The 13,720-nt window shown below is 35.0% G+C and overlaps 1 non-coding gene and 1 pseudogene across 1 annotated transcript; one reads left to right on the plus strand and one right to left on the minus strand.

Annotated features, from left to right (window-relative positions):
* Nucleotides 1-388: 388 nt before the first annotated feature.
* Nucleotides 389-496, minus strand: LOC141422827 (U6 spliceosomal RNA). The gene has a single exon (XR_012447549.1). It is a non-coding gene; the product is annotated as a U6 spliceosomal RNA (small nuclear RNA).
* Nucleotides 497-634: 138 nt separating this feature from the next.
* Nucleotides 635-1,346, plus strand: LOC109694168 (14-3-3 protein theta pseudogene; annotated as a pseudogene).
* Nucleotides 1,347-13,720: the final 12,374 nt, after the last annotated feature.

Consider the following 13,720-nt stretch of genomic DNA (forward strand, 5'->3'; position numbering starts at 1 on the left):
TCTTTAACAAATTTCAGGCACAATTTTTTTAAAATCATACTTTCAGAAACAAAACTGTAATGATTTAAAAATGATCACATGCTTTATGTTTCTCTTGAAGTTTAATGGTTCTTTTGCATAAATTGTAGATAATGGGACTCTAATCTACTTAGATCTTTTTCTTTTAGAAATATAAGAACCTTAAAGATACTCAGGACCAGTCACAGTGTTGTGAAAATTCACTCACTATTTACTTTCTTCGGAGACAGAAATCAGCACACATCTTTGCACAGTTTCATCTTTTTTTTCACTTGGACCAATGCTATGGATTGAATGTGTTTTCCAGGTTTCCTGTGTTGGAACCTTATTCCTAAATTCCTTTCCTTTCCTTTGCTTTTTTCCTTTTCTTTTTTATATGAGATGCTTCACAAGTTTGCATGTCATTCTTGTGCATGGGGTCATGCTAATCTTCTCTGTATTGTTCCAGCTTTAGTATGTATGCTGCAGAGATGAGCATCCAAATTGATTTACTGATGGTGCTTTCATTTGGGGGCTTTGGGAGTTATTACATAAGATCATCAGGGTAGTAAGATTAGATCAGGCCAGACCCTAAGAAGGGACTGCTGGATTTATAAGAAGAGGAACAGACTTGACAATGGAGGTGAAGCTCTCCAGAGGTAGGACTCCTGATCCTGGCTGGCGCTCACCCCAGCATTCCTTGTCCTTGTCCTGTACCCAGTGTGCCACTTTCCCTCCTTGGAGCAGAGGGAGGTGACTCAGAAGACCAGGCTGGTGGAGCAGGCTGAGCTCTACAACATGGCCATCTGCACAAAGTCTATGACAGAGCAGGATGCAGAGATGTCCAACAAGGAGTGCAACTTGTTCCCCATGGCCTTCAAGCAAGTTATTGAGTCAAAGGTCCCCCTGGATAAAACTGACATCTCTGACAAGGCACTGCAGCTGATTAAGGATCATAGGGAGAAAGTGGAGAAAGTAGTCAGAGCTGAGGTGCACCTGCCCTTTTGTCCTAGAAATGTTGACCAAGTATTTAATATCAATGCAATGAATCCAGAGAGTAACTCTTCTATCTGAAAATGGAGGGAGGCTACTTTCTGTACCTAGCTGAGGTTGCATATGGTGATGATCCTAAACAAATAATTCCCAAGTAGCTTACCAAGAGTCAAATTTTTCAGGAAGAAAGGTACAACCCACATACCCCAATCTGCCTGGGGTTTGCTCTTAACAGTTCCTTATTTTCCTATGAATCCTTAATAACTCAGAGCTGTACCCTGGCTAAAACCCCTTTTGATGACACCCGTATAGAACTTGATACACTGAGTGAAGACTTACACAAAGAAGTTGCTTAGACTTTAGTTCAGAGGGAGGTATTGCGAAAGGGGTAGAAAACTAAGTGCCAACAGAATCATCCTGCCTCTCTTGGAGAGACCTTTTTAGGATCCCCATTCCTTATTGTACTTGGATTTCTTATAGCAAAGGAACCCATTCATGTGTATGGAACCAACTGCTTGTCTTTTCACACTCAGCTTTGGGAAAACTCTATTCCTTGCCTTGTGTTTGTCTTGGCCTGTCTGGTGTGTAGTTACTGCTGTAGAAGAGTGTTAATAACTTCATTTCTTATAAGCATGAATAACTTTCAAACACTCATGTATAGGACTAAAAAAGTATCTGGTACTTAAACAATCTGAACCAGTTCTATGTTTTGTATTATTGTGAAGCTATGACAATGTAATTAATTGCAATTTAAAGAGGGTTTTATATAGCTTCTTAATGTCTGTATTCCCTCCCTTAGTCTTCTTTGGGATTTTCCTTCCAGTAAGCGATTTTTTCCATTCTCTTAATGTATTCACTTTTTGGTAGCCATCCAGGAGTATGAGATTGAATGGAAAAATGCTTGATGTTTCTGGGCTAAGGGTCACAAATTGAAATGCCTCCAGTACCATATATTATGGAGGTCATGTCTATCCATGACAATAGGGAGTTTCCTTATCCACAAGTCATTTGCTACTGTTTAAATTGACTGTTTCTCTTTCCAATAAAAATTCATTTGTAACTCCAAAAAAAATAAGAAGGCATATTCCCGATAGCATGCTTGTTCTGTTTTGCCATGTGCTGCCCTCCACCTTGTTAACATGCAACAAGAAGTTCCTCTTGAGATGCCAAAAAGTGCCAGCACTATCCTCTGAGAATTCCTAACCTCAAGAAATTTGAGCCACATAAATTCCTGCTCCTTATAAGTTATCTTCTCTCAGGTATTTTATTATAGCAAAAGCAAACAGACTAAGATAACCCATATTAGTACTTGCAATACTTCAGTTGAACAGAAAATTTGGTTGAATCACCAAGTCAACAGATGTCACATAAAGAAGTATGAGATCATTAAAGAGGATTTTCAAGGATGATGGTGGAGACTGAAGAGAACTGCACGACTCATAGCTCTTTACTGGCATTGAACATATAAAATGTTCAAGGGCTGCATTTTGAAGATGGATTTCCTTTTTTTTGTCATATTATTAGCATGTTATAGGTGTACGAGGGTACATTGTGACATTTATATAAATGCTTAAAATAAATTTTAATTGGATTTACTTCCTTTGTCTTTTTCCTTTATCTTCCCCTCCCCTTCTAAGAACAATTTCAACAGGTTTCATTGTTCTTTTTATACATGAATGCAAAATACTTTGAGGTAGATTTTTAAAGAGGGCTATTGGTATGCTGTGACTCACATCCTACCACAGGGGGAGAAGGTACTTCTTCCTTTCTTTAAATTATGATTTAAAGAGAAAGCAGACTGAATATGGACGCTGGTAGTTTGTTGAACATAATGGATGGGCATATAATTCCTTTCTGAAAAGAGAAGGATTGACAAACTCCTTTGGCAGCCATTCTACTCTCAGAGGAGCTGCATTCTTCAGTCATCATATCCCTTCGTCTGCAGCAGTGTCCGACTTCCTGATATTTACCATGTTATTAAATGTAAAGAGATATCTTATTTCTGTTTTCATTTGGTTTCTCTGATGACAAATGAACTTAAGCATTAAATGCTTATCAGCATCTTGATATTTTTTTCTTTAGATTGCTTATCCATGTTTTTGTCCCGTTTTCCACTGGAGTCACTATTTTTTTCCTATTGCCTGCGTAAGTTCTGAGTAGATTGTAGAATAGTATTTGTGAGTATAGCATATCCTTGTGCTATTCTTTGATGTTTTCAAAAATTAAAAATGTATTCTCCAATTCTGTTGACTGTTCATTAACTTTGTTTGGATATACTTCACAGAACAGAAATCCTTAATTTGGATATAATAAAATTTATTCTTTTTTCTTTTATGGTTGCAATTTTATCCAAAAAAAAATGCAAATAGAAAATGCAAATATATATGCCCATGGTTTCAAAATTATCTCTCAGCTATATTATGTATCTTAACATTGATGCAGATATACTATCTTTATCCTGCTTAATTCTAGAAAATAAGATAAATTATAATAAGATAATCATATAATAAATTTATTACTACAAAAATAGATATCTGTGCAAGTGTCACAGAGGAAATAATTTAAAATGATCTGTGTTAGTATTTCTTAGCATGAGGTTCCTGGCTACTTACATCATAGTTATTTTGGTTACATAAGGGATAGTAACATACATTCTCTTATAATTTACCTAGAATCAAGATTTTATCATGATGCAGAATGCAGAAATTTTACGACTATATTGGCCTTAAAAAATTTTTTTTTGTGTGGTAATAGGGTTTGAACTCAGGGCCTTAAACTTGCTAGGCAAGCACTCAGTCACTTGAGCTACACAGCCAGCCAGTTACTTTGGATATTCATTAAAAAGTCAGATATAAGGCTGTTATCCCAGATCTGCTTAGTCAGAATTGCTTAATGTGGACCTAGAACTCATCATTCTTAATCTTCACTCATCTTAATTCTTAATGTGAAGATGTAAAACTGTTTAACATCACTAAACTAATGTACTAATTTGGGGCTTTAAATTTAGGTCTCAGCTTTTAGGCTGCAAAGACTATGAGGAAATCATTGTAAGTTATAAAATTTAGTTAGGTGACAAAAATGAATGCATAAATTCCTTAAGGGAAATAAGATTTATTCTAGTTCTAAATTCTCAGAGAATATATCCTTACTCATGTTGAATCTCTATGTATCCTTTTGCCCAGGATCTTGAACAACATGTTTTTAAAAAATATTCAGGAATGTGTTTCAGAAGGCCCTTGGTTTATTTAATCTTCAACAGAGCTTGAGAGCAAAACACTAAAGAAATGAGTACATTTTGACAAATAAACTTGAATTTGGTTTTGCACCATATTGAGGTTAAGAGTGACTCATGCAAACAGTTTTCCTTTGTGAGTAATCTTGCTAGGGTAAAGGAACTCTGTCACCACAGGGCTTCTTAGGGAGATCTGCTTTAAAGTTTTTATATCAAGACGTAGTGTTATTGAAAAGTATTCATATTCTGTTGAAAGTCATCCAGATGATTGAATAATGGGGGGAGTATGGAAAGAAGTATCTTTAGTTGATGCTGGAAATGAATTATCAAGGATTTTGGAAATGCTGTTTCTGTACTCCATAGCTTTCCATTGCTATCAACTGGTGAAAGTGGGATAAGTCTGTGTTACTGATGTGTTAGATATTCTGCCTATAGATTTACTTCTGATAACTTATCAGAATCACTATAATTCGTTTCATAAATATTTATCACTATGTCAGAGTACCTGTTCTCAGAATTTTAGAGAATGAACCTTGGAAGTATCTGGTCTAATCCTTCATTTTATGTGAGAAAACAGATCCCCAAAGAACTAAAATGACAAGCGATAGATGATTCATTTATTGGCAAAGCTGTGTGTAGATTTCAGGACTGTTGATCCAAAATGCAAGAGGAAATCAAGGACAGAGCTTTATTTTCCTGAACAATCATCCATTTCAGCAACTACCAGGTATAATATAGCTTCTAGAATTTTTAGAATTTCCATTGAGTGAGAATAACAAGAACATCAGCAGAGCCAGGTCTATGTCTTGAGTAGTTTCAGTAGCAATAATTAAATCAGAATAACTCTTTTGCCAATTAATTAAAGAGAATAACAACAGATTAATACTATTATTGCACTGCCATCATGAGAGCGTACTGCCAGTCTTTGAGAAGTAGATTCTTTCTCCAGCCTGAGGTCACCAATGTCTCTCTGTTCCTTCTAGTTTTTAAACTATGACCAAGAAGACAAAAATGGCTACAATCAAAAAGACAAAAGATAAATTGGTAGTGAATATGTGGAGAAAAGGGAACTTTTACACACTATTGGTGGGAATGTAAATGAATACATCCATTATGGAAAAGAATGTGGAGGTTCCTAAAAAATTAAAACTGTAAGTACCACATGATCCAGTGATTCTACATATATATATATATATATATATATATATATATATATATATATATATATATAATCAGTTTTTGAAGAGACATGTGCACTCCAATATTTATTTCAGTGCAATTCACAATAGCCAAGAAATGGAACCAAAAAATGTGGTATAATAGAATATGTACTGGAATGCTATTGTATAATAGAATACTATTCAGCCATAAAAAATGAAATTTTATCACTTGGAACAACATGGGTTAACTTAGAGGATATTATTTTAATTGAAATAAACCAGACACAGAAAGACAAATATTGCATGATCTCATTCATATGTGTAATATTGAAGAAAGCTGACCTCATAGAATAGGAAGGTAGTTACCAGAGGCTTGGTAATGTAAGGAAGGGGGATGGGGCAAGGTTGGTGAACACGTGCAAGGTTGTAGGTTAGATGAGAAACATAAGTTCTTGTGATCTATTGTATAGTAAGATAATTATAATGAATAGGAATGTATTGAGCATTTTATTTTTATTTTTTTATTTTATTTTATTATTCATATGTGCATACAAGGCTTGGGTCATTTCTCCCCCCTGCCCCCACCCCCTCCCTTACCACCCACTCCGCCCCCTCCCTCTCCCCCCCACCCCCTCAATACCCAGCAGAAACTATTTTGCCCTTATTTCTAATTTTGTTGAAGAGAGAGTATAAGCCATAATAGGAAGGAACAAGGGTTTTTGCTAGTTGAGATAAGGATAGCTATACAGGGAGTTGACTCACATTGATTTCCTGTGCATGTGTGTTACCTTCTAGGTTGATTCTTTTTGATCTCACCTTTTCTCTAGTTCTTGGTCTTGTATTGAGCATTTTAAAATAGCTGGAAGAGAGAGGATTTTGAATGTTTTACCACAAAGATATGATAAATGTTTAAGGTAATGGGTAGTCTAATTATATTGATTTGATTACTGCAGGAGGTACACATCAGTCAAAACATCACATTGTATTATAGAAATTTGTATTATTATAACACATAATTAAAAATCAATTTAAAAAACTTAAAATGGGGAAAATTGAATCTGTTCTGAACATATGCAGACATTTTTCTTTTACCTTTATATATTTTCATACTTTTAAAAATCATTATTCCCTAAATAATGTAGTACAACTATTTATATAGTGTTTATATTGTATTAGGTTTTATAAATAGACTAGAGAAAAGTACACAGGAGGATGGGAATAAGTTCTATGCAACTACTGTGTCATTTTACATAAGTAACTTAGGTTTCTACCAATTTGATACTGTGAGGAGGTCCTGGACCCAAACCCCTGGGAATTCTGAGGAATCTTTGCTTTAGTTTTGCCTTATGAGAAAAAGTGAAAATTAACTTCATTTAAGCTTATGTTCTTTTCATAATTTTACGTTCTGAATTTGTACTCACATAAAAGCATAATCTCACGTTACGTTTCTCTTAAAGACTATATATAGAAACCTTTCAAATTCAGTATCTGCAGTTTGGGGACATGAATTAATTATTTGAAATCCTTGGAAGGCAGCTGTGCTCACCAATATACAACCAACGCTAGTCATTTGAAATTCTTCATCTCTTGTTCTATTTTAATTTTTACCTATCTTAGTTGCCATATGCTTTAAATATGCTTTAAACTGGTAAGCAATACAAATTAAGAAGATATATTTTACTCCTTTTCACTGCATTATAGATTCATTACTATTTAATATTAAACACACATATTTGAGAAATTAGGTATTTTCTTTTCCCTTTTCCAAGTTGTGCCTTTTGGTGGTCGGGAAACCATGTGAAGGTAGTTTGAGGAACAAAGAATTTTTAAATATGAGACCATTGTCTTTACTTCTTAACCCTTTAAGAGGAATGTAATTCTACAGGAGGGCTGCATGACGGTCATCGAATGTACAGTGTAAATGGTCATTAAAGCTTTCACTTGCATTTCAATTGACCATCAAAGACAGTCTTAAATTGGATATGATATGACATCTGTAACTGATGCAGAGAAAAGTGTTCAAACAATAGATCTATTTTGTTTATCTATTTTACCCAAGATAGGCAGCTGTAATTCATCTCTTTTCAGTGTTTATCATCTATACAATTTACCTGTCATTATATGAAAGACCAAGTTAGATTATGATGGTTCACACTTAGACATGTCCTGTTGTCTCTCCATTATGCAGGAGAAGTATTGTTTTTTTCCCTAGTTGAAGGTAACATATAGACCAATCGTTCTTCACACTTTTTGCAGAGTTCTTTTTAAGGTTGACAAGTAAATCTGAGGCCCACATACTCTTATCAGTTCCCACTTTTGGTAGGGAAAACATTGCAGTTTCAATGCACAAGTACACTTTTTTTTTCTTTGTAGTATTAGGTTTGTAACTGCTTTAGATCCAGAAGAATGGATAATTCTATATTTGAACTGTAAAATCTATAAACTTAAACTCCAAAATTTGGTTATTAGAAAGAGAGTTTAGAAGCACTGTTGATGAAGTGTACCTGTGTTAGTTATTTTTTCATCACTGAGACCAAACACTCGAGAAAAACAATTTAAAGGGGGAAGGGTTTATTTTGGCTCAGTATTTCAGACATTTTAGACCATAGTCCTTGGCTCTGTTGATTCTGGGCTCATGGTGAGGTAGGACATCACCTTAGGTCAGACAGGAAGTGGGAGGGGGACACAGAGAGAAAGAGAGAGGGGGAGAGAGAGAGAGAGAAGGGAAGAGGGAGGAGAGAGAAAGAAGGGAAGAGGAAGGAAGGGGCCAGGGACAAGAACAAGCTACAGCTTCCAAGGACACATTCAGTGACCTACTTCCTCCAACTAGGCCTCACTTCCTCAAATTTCCACTGTCTTACAAAATAACACCATCAGCTAGGGACCAAGCATTCAACACAAGAACCTGTTGGGGACATTTCATATTCAAAGCACACTAGGATCTTCCTTCATACTGAGGGGTTAGTAAATAACTTTGAGCAAATTTAATTGATGAAAATGAATGAATACTAATTCATATTGAAAAGTAAGAGCCGGGTGCTGGTGGCTCACGCCTGTAATCTTAGCTAGTCAGGAGGCAGAGATCAGAAGGATTGAGGTTCGAAGCCAGCCCAGGCAAATAGTTCAGGAGACCCTATCTCGAAAAACCCTTCACAAAAATAGGGCTGGTGGAGTGGCTCAAGGGGAAAGCTCTGAGTTCAAGCCCCAGTACCACAAAAAAAAAAAAAAAAAAAAGAAAAGTAGGAACAATAGTGACTGAGAATCTTAAGTGGTTTAAAACAAAATGAATGATGCATGGATAAATTAAGTGTTCTCTATGAAAATGGACAATTCAAGCACACATTTGTATGCAGTCATAGGAAGAAGTTGAAAACTTGGCCATTGTGTGGCAGCCAGATATCATAGCAGAACATTATCTTTAATTCTTGATAAATTTGAGTAGTATGTTATTTTTACTTATTACACATTCAATACCCCTGTAGCAGTGATTTTTTTATTCAATTAGTGTCATTCTTTATTATCTTGTTATAGAATGACTCAAACTTCCATTTCACTTATTGCAGGAAGTAAGAGGTTCCAACATGCAGGAAAGGTGATAAGAGGGTGTTTTTTTACTCCCAAGTACCTGTCTTTGGAATTTCATGCTGAGTATTTAATCCTGTGTGTTATATCCCCTCTTGAAATTATTGTTTGACTCCTGTCAACTTTGCCAATGAACAGCCATGTGCCTGCCTTATTTCTTATTGTGTCACTTATATAAGTCATCCTTCCACTGAACATTTGAAATCTTGCTGGGAGTCTGTAGCACAGCAAACAGCAGTGGATAAACAGAAGCACAGTCCTTACAATTTTTGATCATCTCTGCCTTAGAGATTCCTTATGGTTATCTTTTTCCTACACTTTTGTCTGGTATCATATTAATAGACTTCTTTTACTCTTCAGGACATTGCACCCAATCATAATTAAAATTTTGCAAAAGTTTTGAAATGAGGTTCAAAATTACAATTTTTCATGAACATATACTCATTCAAATTAGGCTGTTCTTTTCATCTCACTATACAGAGAAAAATCTAAGCACCCTTCCCAGTCTCTGTTTTCCCTTCTCTGTTTCTCTTATACATATGTAAAAGTGAAAGTCATGGAATTAAATGGCATTCATCAATGACATCAGAAGAAAGGCCTTGCATTTTTAATGTATTCCTCCAAGCTCATTAAAAGGAATTTTGGTGTGTCCCTGATTGTTTGTTAATAATTATTCTTGTATTGGTGTCCATACATTATATGAGTGGTCATATTACCTGTGCAAATTCAAACTATTTTTGTCTGTATGTAAATATCACTTTCGTGTCATTAGATGGACATAATAAAATTATTTTACATTTTATTTGAATGCAGATTCCATGGTCAATGAGTAGAATTCTGTTAACAAATTTTATATTTTTAGATTTTGGAACATTTTCAGTAGTTTCAATAGAACAGTAAAAATGGGATACCTTTTATCCTAGCTATAATGTTTTGTTTGCCATTTCTTTTTGCATATTCAGATTTCTTGCTATAGTTTGATACTTTTTCCTAGGTGAAACAAACTGTGTAACATTGCTTAATTTTTTTTATACATAAATTCTTTGAAATCTGATAGGGCTTAATTTTAGAGAAAATCATAGTTTACATTTGTGAGTACTAAAACTGTGAATAAAAGCATTAATTAAAACCTCTTCTATGTTATTGAAGAGTGACCAAGAGACTTTGTTTTAAATAATTTCAGTATTTCACAGAGCTGGGAGAGAACCCAGTGTTTGTCCCCATCTGTCTATTCACAATGTAGAAAACTTATTATCCATTTGTACCCTATTTATATATTTTAATCCTTTTAAAATAATGTCTTCCCATATACCCACCAATTCTTTTTGTGGTTACAGTTTTGTTTCTTCATAACATTACTTTTCCTTTGAATGCAGTCTGCTTCATTCCCTTCTGACCTTCCTCTGGCGTTTACTCCTGTCCTCTGTGCGTGGCTTTCTTCCCCATGGATACAAATGCATAGAAGCATATGTTGAAAGGGGCACAATTAATCCTGATATTTATGTCATGTTAAGTTACTTAAATAGCATTTCCATCCCCAAATTATTTTGAAAACTTTTTTGTTTTTTCCTGCATTAGGAACCCAAGTTCCTAAAGTTTGGATTTATTTTTTTGTATAGATATCCTTTGGTTAAAAAACTTTATTGTATCACAAAATCTAAAGGTTAGTAGGCTATATCATATGAAACCTCAGCTGTTGTCTTCAGTAGGTATTTATTCCTTGCTACACACTGCACAACAGTGTGTTTTTCTATTAGACAACTTTTAGTAAGGCATTTTAATTGATCTAAAGACTATGACTCAATCTAAAGTTACCTTGAGTCATCACTGTAAATTGCTTCCTTATTTAATGCTGTGCCATATATCAATAATGATAATAGTGACTAATGCTGGTGATCTTGAAGATGTTGTAAAATCAAATATTTGATGATTAATCCCATGCTGCTCCCTCTTGATTTGAATTCATTAAAAAAGAATATCCTAATAATTTTTTTTCTGATAAGGCTGGATTATAGACCTGCTATCACAGTCAGATTTCCTGAGACCTGTCCTCAAGACAAATGTTTGCAGTGGTTGTGGAAGAAGAGACCTAAAGTCTACTTAAAGGCATCATAAATTGGCTGGATGCTTGGGGAATCAATGCAATATCTATGAAGGAAGAGGCAGATTTCTAGTTTGGACTTTATTTTTTTACTTTTTAAAAAATTTTTATTCATTTATTCATAGGTGCATACATTGTTAGGGCCATTTCTCCCCCCCCCCCACCTCCCTCGCTTCCAGGCAGAACCTGTTCTGCCCTTTTTTCTAATTTTGTTGAAGAGTAGACATAAGCAATAATAAGAAAGACATAGAGTTTCTGCTAGTTGAGATAAGGACAGATATACAAAGAGATTCCTAGCATTGCTTCCATGCACAAGTGTATTACAACCCGAATTGATTCATCTCTACCTGACCTCTTCACTACTTCCCGGTAACCTTCCCAAATTAACCTCTGTCATTTTAAGGTTACTATATTATCTTTTCCACAGTGGGGACAACAAGTACTTTCATGTTTTGGGTTTCCTACCTATCCCCATTCCTCCCATATGTGCTCTCCCCTTGTCATGTGATCCAAGTCCAACAACATTGCTGTATTTGCCCTAGATCTAAAGTCCGCATATGAGGGAGAACATACGATTTTTGGTCTTCTGAGCCTGGCTAAATTCGCTGAGGATGATGTTCTCCAGTTCCATCCATTTACTTGTGAATGATAAGATTTCATTCTTCTTCATGGCTGAGTAAAACTCCGTTGTGTATAAATACCACATTTTCTTAATCCACTCATCAGTAGTGGAGGATCTTGGCTGCTTCCATTAGTTAGCTATTGTGAATACTGCTGCAATAAACATGAGTGTGCAGGTGCCTCTAGAGTAACCTGAGTCTCAATCCTTTGGGTATATCCCTTGGAGTGGGATTGCTGGAGCATATGGCAGATCTATGTTTAGATTTTTAAGAAGCCTCCACATTGTTTTCCAGAGTGGTTGCACCAGCTTGCATTCCCACCAGCAGTGTACAAGGGTTCCTTTTTCTCCACATCCTCACCAACACCTGTTGTTGGTGGTGTTTTTGATGATAGCTATTCCAACAGGGGTGAGGTGGAATCTTAGTGTGATTTTGATTTGCATTTCCTTTACAGCCAGAGATGGTGAGCATTTTTTTGGCCATTTGAATTTCTTCTTTTGAGAACATTCTGTTTAGTTCATTTTCCCATTTCTTTATTGGTTCATTGATTTTGGGAGAGTTTAGGTTTTTGAGTTCTCTGTGTATTCTGGTTATCAGTCCTTTGTCTGATATATAGCTGGCAAATATTTTCTCTTCAGTTTAGAGACCATTTGTTTTGTTGTGCAGAAGCTTTTTAATTTTATGTAGTCCCATTTGTCAATCTCAGTGTGCTTTCTGCTTGGTGGCAGGCGCAAGAATAGGTTTTTTTTCTTTTTTAAAAATAGGCTATTGCAAAAGGGAAGTCCTCAGAGAGAAAAGCCACTTTTTTTTTGATTTTGCTGTTTTCACACATATGCACACATATGTAACATATATTATTGCTATCATACTCACCCCCTGTTACTCTCAAGGAAAGTCATTCTTGTCTGGTGTTTTTCTAAATTTTACCATCAGATAGTGAATTCTTTCTCTCTGTGAAAGGAATTTTTGAGAGAGAAACTATCTTTTTGATATTTCTAAAAAGGCAATTAATCTTTCTTCACAGGCAAAAGTAGGGATATTTGAAAAGGAAGAGATGGTCCCCACTTTAATAACTAACATTTAATGAGCACTTATTATGTCCCTGTGACTGTGTGAAGTAGTTTACATTTATAGTGTAAATGTAAAACCTTGATCTAGCATGCCTTTTACCCATATTCTATAACAGCCCTGTGTTTCCTTTGGAGAACTAGTCTTATCCAACCCATAGAATTCTAGTGGAGCTTCTAAATATGTATCTGAGGGGAGGAACTGAAGCTCAAGGGCGTCCATTGATTGTTCTGAACTCTTGGAATACATTCTGTAATAATGCATCAGAGGGTGAATGTGTTCATCAAGCAATTGGAATTATAAATCATGTTATCTAAAAATAAAGATAGAATTATCTCTTCCGTTCTGATATTTACACATTATTTGAGAAATTAAGTTAAAGGATTTATAGTCAAGTTTAAAACAGGTTAGTTTTGCAGAACTCTCTAAGAGATCATAGTTTTCTTTCTTTGAAATATTCAAAAGATAAATTATATGAAGATATTTCCTAATTTTCTTGATCAAAGCTTAATTTAGAGCAACATACACATTGGTTCTAGTTCTATTAAAGACAGATCAGTTCAAGAAGGGCTGAGAGATAATTAGGTAGGTTATATATATATAATGGAAGTTAGCAATGGATATAACATTGTGGTATAAACCTGTTAATGAAAACAGAAATTCTCTTGCAAATATTGGTCATAGCTTGTGAAATTGCAAAAATGCTATGCTTTTTTTACCTGAAGACATAGTGTTTCTTTGGATTTTATTTAAATACTTGATTTCATTTTAATCATTAATGTCACTATTAACATAATTTCACATGTTGTGTTCCTAGAAACCGTTAGTTCCTCTTTCTGATCATCTACTTACTTCATGTTTTTACATAATTAGTGTCACTTTACTCTTCACATGCCAACCATTAGCATTGTATAAACATAGCAGGCCTGGAGGTTTATTTGCTTTTCCCGTCCTCTGCATTATTAAA

The sequence above is a fragment of the Castor canadensis genome, chromosome 4 (assembly GCF_047511655.1).
Source record: "Castor canadensis chromosome 4, mCasCan1.hap1v2, whole genome shotgun sequence".
NCBI classification, from domain to species: Eukaryota; Metazoa; Chordata; class Mammalia; order Rodentia; family Castoridae; genus Castor; species Castor canadensis.